This window comes from Marmota marmota, unplaced genomic scaffold, assembly GCF_001458135.2.
Source record: "Marmota marmota marmota unplaced genomic scaffold, marMar, whole genome shotgun sequence".
Lineage (NCBI taxonomy): Eukaryota > Metazoa > Chordata > Mammalia > Rodentia > Sciuridae > Marmota > Marmota marmota.
The window spans coordinates 57439612-57447043 of record NW_025999842.1 but is presented as its reverse complement, the minus strand read 5'-3'; the positions used below and the strand labels follow the sequence as shown (position 1 = coordinate 57447043).

The window sequence follows — 7432 nt, the reverse complement described above, 5'->3', positions numbered from 1 at the left end:
TGCACATGTGTACAGGAATCAGATAAAACATGAAAGTCCAAAAAAAGGGCAGATTGTTGATGCTTAAATACCCTTTTCACAGGGGAGAATGCAGTGGTGAATTTAGGCCTTTGTAGAAGAATAGTAAGTGAGTTTTAGGGAATATAAATGAACCTGGAGAACAGACAGAGTAGCCTGCGACAAAGTCCCTCTGGGCTCTGGGGTAAAGTGAGGGACAGTGAGCTGGAGCTGCACTTTGAACTAAAACTGTCTTGCTACTCAGTTAAGTCTCTCAGGAAATTTTTTGGAATTTCCCACAGAAAAATAGATGAAAGTCTAGCTGGGCATGGTCATGACTTTTAGTCTCTTTTCTTCTCTGGTGGCTAATCTTTCCAGGTCATTTGATGAGATTCATAAGGAAGGAGGTTTTAAGCCAATTTCATTTCAGGTGAGGAAATGACAGGCCCTTACAATTATTTTATTACAGATATTTTATAACTATTTCAGAGTCTGATTTGTTCTAGGTTGCCAGACACTTGATAAATGACAAGATTTTTAAGTAAATGTGGCTAAGTTCTTTTACTTGGGAAAATAGAAAAATGAAATCTCATATGAAATTGTATCAGATTTTATAATAATCATTTGCACTTTTGGGGGAGGGCACTGTTAGAGAGACCATGATTTTAGGGCAGCTTAGAAGGCTTTTTGGTCTCCTTTAATTCAAAGTGCTCAGTAAGTCAAAGCGTTTTCTGAGCCTTAACAGATGAAACCAAGATGTTTTTCAGTAGGTATGCACACAAATTGCAGTACAACTATGTAATGAAATTTCTTTCAGTGATAAAGAAAAAAAGCTGCTAAGCCACAGAAACATATACAGTTCCCTTAAATGATTATTGCTAAGTAAAAGAAGCTAGTCTGAAAAAGCTACACAGTGTAGCTATGATTCTAACTATATGGCATGACTGAAAAGTCAAAACTATAGAGACCGTAAAAAGATTAGTGATTACCAGAGGTTTGGAGAAATGATGAATTAGCAGAACACAGATTTTTTGGGTAGTGAAACTTGTGGGTGATACTATGATGACTATATGATTTTACATTTTTTAAAATTCATGGAGCAATACAATATGAAGAGTGAAGCTAGCATGAACTATGGGCTTTACTTAATAATAATGAATCATATTAGTTCAACAGTTGTAAGAAATTTACCACACTAATGCAAGATGTTAATAAAAAAGGGGAAAAAAAGAGTGAGTGTAAAATCTACTTTCTTTCAATGTTTCTCTAAACCTAAATTACTCTAAAACTAATGTCTACTGATGTTTTTAAAAACTCATCTTTGTTTTCTTATGGAATGAGCTTTAATTTCACAAAGAAAATTGTTTATAGAAATAGCACTGTTATTCGGGTTACTTAGAAAAATGTCAGGTTGTATGTGGTAAGGGGTAGAATAACATTATAGTCATGTAATTAAAAGAAATGATTGTTCCTCTAACTTAGCACAGAAGCCACAGGAAAGTACTCACATGAAAGAGAAAGGATTTTTTTTTTTTTTTTTTGGTGGTTGGTAGCCAATTTGAGGGTATTATTTATAGATGTGGTCTCTTTGAACATTTCATACTTTCCATCAGAAAAGCCATAGAAGCATTATTTGGGTTCTGCTTCCATTTCACAGAATTGAAGTAATTAAAAAATAAAGGTAAGAACAGAAGGACTTTTGATAATTAGCACCATAGATAAAAATGCTTGCTTTTCTTTTCATTTCAATGACTAGATAAGGAATTATTAAGAGGCACATAATTTAGTCGAATTAACCACAATCCTATTGAATAACTATATTTTATAACCATTTCAGAATCTGATTTATTTTAGGTTGCCAGACACTTGATAAATGACAAGAATTTTAAGTAAATGTGGCTAAGCCTTTTACTTGGGAGAGTAGAAAAATGAAATCTCATACAAAATTGTATCAGATTTTATAGTAATCATTTGAGCTGTAATATAATTCTAATTGGTTTACCGGTAAAGTTTTTAGGGTTCTTATTTCTAGCATTTTTGATGATCAATTTCAATTTGCTTCCATGTATTTCATTTTCCCTTTCATCATCTGTCTTTTCATATTGTGAAACTTCGTAATAATATATTCATTTGAATTTTATGAACCCCGTAAATGTCTTTTTATGATGCCTTTTTCATTTCTAGAGAAAAAAGCATTCTCAGCCGCAGAAGGTTATTCTTTTAAGCTTTTTATAAAAGCTAGTAAAATTGGTTTAACTGTCCTGACCCCTCTGGTTTTAGTCAGTTTCCCATTTCACTGTTGCAAATAAAATACATCTCAAGTTTTTAGTGGCTATCAGAAGTTGAAGAGCCAGAAATAAATTTGGGGGGAAAAACACCATAAAAACAGATCTTATAAAGGATCCCACAGTATTATACAATTATATTATCCCAGTTTGGATATATATGAGTGAGGAAAGAGTTTTATATTTGGCTACCCAGAACTTCATAGCATAACACCCTTATCTTCTAAATATTTCCACATATTTTACTTATGTATACCAATAGCTACCATCACCTGAGAATTTCGTATGAGATACCAACAAAATAGACTCAATCAAGGAGGATTCTGCAAGAAGGGATATTGGTTTTAGTACAGAACAAATGTTCAATAAATGTCAGCTCTTTCTATTATACCTCTTATGCCATTTTTTATAACTTTTTTTTTCTAAACTGAGACTTAATTTATGATAGTGATATGCACAAGTGAACATTCTGAAAATATAGTGTAAACAGCCTTGGTAAATAGACAACCATGTCACCTAAAAACAATCAAGGTATAGGATATTATGATGTTTCTACAAAAATTCTTGCCCCTCTCCTGCTGATTCTTACCGTTAAGTAGATCCAATGTTTTTTCTTACTCATATCAGATAAGAGAAATTGTGATTATTCTCAAAATTCATACAATTTGTATATTCTTTCTTCTAGCTTCTTGGTCATCTATGTCATTGTGTGAAACAGTTTCTTTTTGTTTCTAAGTTATAATTCACTGTGCAAATATATCACATTTTGTTTACTCAATCATCTGTTGAAGAATGTTAGTTGTTTAAAAAATTTTTGGAGCAATGTAAATTAAGTGAATTGTACTTTCAACGAAATGCAAGGGGCCCATATAGCTAGATTTTAGATTATAAGTGAGGTAGTGGTGAGAGCTGATGCTGGAATTTAGTTGGGGATTAACTGTAGAAATGTTTTATTAAAGGAGTTTGGATTTGATTGTGAAAAGAATGGCAGAACCATTCTTTTCACAATAATGTTTCTAGTTATCATTGCAGAAATAATCCTCTAGTGACAATGGGTAAAAAACAAGGCTTTCAATAAGCTCTGTCTTCAGAGGAGGAAGAAATAGTGTTCAGGTTTACAATATGTGAAAGTATTTACATGAGCATAATATATGTGTTTGGAGAAGGCGTTTTCTGTGGTGCTGTGGTATAAAAAATAAGTAAGTCTTCACATACCCAGAATATAAAGTTCAGAGAGCTCTTAACTGAAGTGTAGACTCAGAAAGATTATTATTGCATTTATTGCATGATGTTTAGCCTTTGTTCTCACCTATAATGATGTACTTTGTAAATGAGAACAGGCACAGGAGGGTTAGAAATGAGGATCTCAAGGAGGATAATTCAGGGATGGAATGGATGGTGTTTAGTGTCATTAGATGTAGTTGGTGAGGAAGAAGAAAGGAGATTTTTTGTTTGTGTTTTTGATGAGCTAATGGTATCATAAAAATAGTGTATATAAGAGAAAGAGAGAACGATCATTTCAAGTTTGTAGATATTGAATTTAGGGCCCCTGTGGCATTTCTAGATGGACATGCGCACTGGTTATTTGAGTATGTGCATGTGGAAGACAGGGTGATCAGCCTTTATGTTAGAGAGTCATGGGCTTTCAGATGCTTTGTGAGATCAGTTTGGTACAGACATCAAGTGAGGGGTGGTGAGGGTAAAAAGAAGAATACTCTGAAATGCCAGCATTTAGAAGGGGAAGGAGAGGGTCTGACAAAAGATACAGAGAAGGAATGATCAGTGAAATATTTCATTGTAGCTAGAGGAAGACATGTGTTTTTATTCCTCTTGGCCCTTCTAATCCCTGTTCTAGTGATCACTCTCTCTGAACCTATTACAATCCTCAAACTTCTTATTTTTTTCCTTAAATTAGGCCAGAATTCCTCACAGCTGTTTGTCCTCCAAATTCCCTGGATCTGTTCACATTCCTCACGAACTAGGTTCTTTGTCATTCTCTTCATCTTAATCACAGTTCCTCTTTTCAGGAACACAGGTGTATACACCTGCCTTTCTCAGACCCCCAGCTCTTTTGCATAGTGTGTGTGTATGTTTTTTTTTTTTTCCTCTCTAGCATCTTCTCTACCCCTATTTATTCATCTGCTCTGTTCATCAAATTATGATGCATTTATGCAGTTTTCTAACCCTTCTCTGATTATTGTATTTGTTATATTCCTTTAAAAACAAGTGTTTGGCAAAAGTAAAGTTATTTGTGGGTCTGCTATTACTAACTCCAATTGCTTTCCCCTCAATCAGTGAGAACCACCATCATCTGAGTCCACCTTCTGGGTCTGCCTTCTGGAAGTCACTCCAGGCCATATGCTGTGGTTCTCATCGAGCTCACCTCACGGATTTCCTCTTTCAGAACCTACAGTTCTGCACTGATGACTATCCAAAAGATGAAAAGTTATTTTACTGTATTTTGTCCACATTTGTATCTGTTTATAGTAAGTGTGAAGTTATTGCAGTCTGTCTTTATGGAAATCATGGTTTTATTTCTGTTAGCTTTGTTTGCTTGGTTAATGTCTCTTCCTGGCTCAAACATAAGAACTTCTAATTATTTTATGGAAAAGTATAGGACATAATAATATAAAATAATCCTTAGAATTTAAATAAACTCATCTTGAGTGAATAAATTAGTGAAAGAAGGAGCTCAAATAGAAGATCAAACAATTTTTAGTAATTACATTTTTTGAGATAGGAGTCTCACTATGTTGTCTAGACTGGTCTCAAAACTTGTGGACTCAGGTGATCCTTCTGCCTCAGCCTCCTGAGTAGCTGTAATTACAGGCACATGCTACTAGCCCCAACTCAAACAAATGCCGAATGACATAGATATATCAATTAAAATAAAGCCTGAAATGTCAATAGGACATAAGCCATTTTGATGGAGTGTCATGGATGAAAGTCTAAGGCACTAGCACAAGAAAACAAAGACATAGAAAGTAAACATGTTACAAACTGAAAAGCTTAGGCAAATCAGATTTATATAATAAAGAGTTATGTAGTCAGCAATGTTGATGTGAAAGAAAAGTGGTTTGCATGTGATAGTTTGCTCTCTCACATTCAATAATAAAAATCTACTACCACCAGGCTTTCCATGGTATAACTTGGCATCAGGGATGACCTGCCTAGATTAGTTTTTCTTTTTGCTTGATAATTCTATACACTCTATAAGTTTGTTCAAAACTATATTTCTATAGAAATTATTAGTATATATTCTTATTTATATAATTATTCAACTCATAAAATATTTTTGGGTTCACAGAAAATGATTTTCTAGAGATAGAATAGTTTAGAACCTGTTTACACTTGATGCAGAGGGAGCCAGGAGACATTGCAATGTGGGAATCACATGGGATTGGGTAGTCGGTGAAGGTCAAAGTCTCTGGGAAGATAGGAGAGGATTGACAGCTCTGCTTGATGCATCACCCATAAATACAGGGAATTATTTCCTTTTGATGCTTCTGAGAAAATAAATAACTGTACTTAATCAAACAGCACTCAATATTTTTTTTGTGTGTGTGAGATTTAAAGTTATGGTTACTCCAGTAAGTCTCATTTTCACTGTGAATTAGAAAGGTACATTTCTTTTCTGGGACAGAATGTTTTGCTACTTTGGAAGATGACAAAAGAAACCTACCAACAACATTGTTCTTAGGAATATTAATGACCCAGTTAAAGTGGAGGTCATAAATTTGTAGTGATATCTATTGACCTTAGTCTTAGCTCTTGGATTTTGCAGTTGGTGCACTGAGGCTTGGGTATAGAACAGGACTTGTGACTCACAATCCAGGGTGTCTTGGGAAAATCAGCAAGATATATTAATAAAGGCATTGAAATGCAGGAAAGATTTCTTGAAGCCATAGAGTATGTGTCAAAGGAAAAAAAAAAAAAAAAGAAGAGAGCTGGGGATGTGGCTCAAGTGGTAGCGCGCTCGCCTAGCATGTTTGAGGCACTGGGTTCGATTCTCAGCACCACATAAAAATAAAATAAAGATATTGTGTCCACCTAAAAAACTAAAAAATAAATATTAAAAAGGAAGAAAAACGAAGAGTTATGAAGAAAGCAGACATCAGAATCAGATGGTGAGGAAAAGCAGTCTTGTGGAGAATGTTGTTTATGATGAATCTGTAAAGGGACAGATGAGTGTGGCTATAATTGGCTTTTTTATTTTAAATGTGGAACTGTAGGAGGCTGAAGTGTTGTCAAAGTACAGGCCATTAAAGTCAAAGAAGCAAAAAAGCTTTCAGGAAACAATGTCTAATGAATCCTTTATGTCTCCACCCAGCCTCTACGTCCTCAAGGAATGAAAATGAGTGACTAGGAGTCTTAGCGTCAAGGAGGGAAAGTGTGATATAGTTGGAAGTCATAAACAAGAAGTAGCACATCAGCAACACCCTTTCTAATAAGGAGCTGAAAACTCAATTTGTGTTCTGTTTTGATTCAGATTGCAAGAATTACTTCAGATCACTGTAATTTTTTGAGGCTATTTAACATGTGAACTTTGTATTTATTTTAAAATACATTCAACTTACTTACATGCTCTTCCTTCTTGACCCTCTTTCCGCCACTGTGTGTTTTGCTTGTTTTATGTAGCTGCAAGTTGTGTATCTTGGCTTCTCTCTTGCTTGAAGCTCAGTATCTGCTCCCTAAACCCAACCATTCATAATTTTCTTCCAGACTAGTCAAACCAGCCTACCAGTAGAATCTTCTGTAGTTTCTGTCAAGCTTACTCTTGCCCTCATATATTTTTATTTATTTCCAAATTTATCTTAGTAAATCAGAGTAGTTAGTATTGCATTCCCTATTTTAAAGACTGTGTAGGATGAACCATGTTTTAGTAAGTGAAATCCACACCCCTTAGCCAAGTCCTCTGTTTTTCTTACCATGCATCACAAATTTTTGTTTATGTCTCTTACTATATCTTTACACAGACACTGTATCAGTGGTACTCAAATGTAGCCCATGATCAGAACACCTAAACTTCTAGAGATTGCATCCTAGGTTGCACTTAGTGATTGAATGAAAACTTTGCATATAGGACGCCCAATCAAATTTTTTTTTTTTTTTTTTTTTTTTTTTTTTTTTTTTTTTTTTTTTTTTTTTTT

At 34.4% G+C, this 7432-nt stretch overlaps 1 long non-coding RNA gene across 1 annotated transcript; it reads left to right on the top strand.

Moving 5' to 3' along the window:
- Nucleotides 1-1609: 1609 nt before the first annotated feature.
- On the top strand, nt 1610-5819 carry LOC125615021. The gene is made up of 2 exons (XR_007345591.1): nt 1610-1678; nt 4578-5819. It is a non-coding gene; the product is annotated as an uncharacterized LOC125615021 (long non-coding RNA).
- Nucleotides 5820-7432: the final 1613 nt, after the last annotated feature.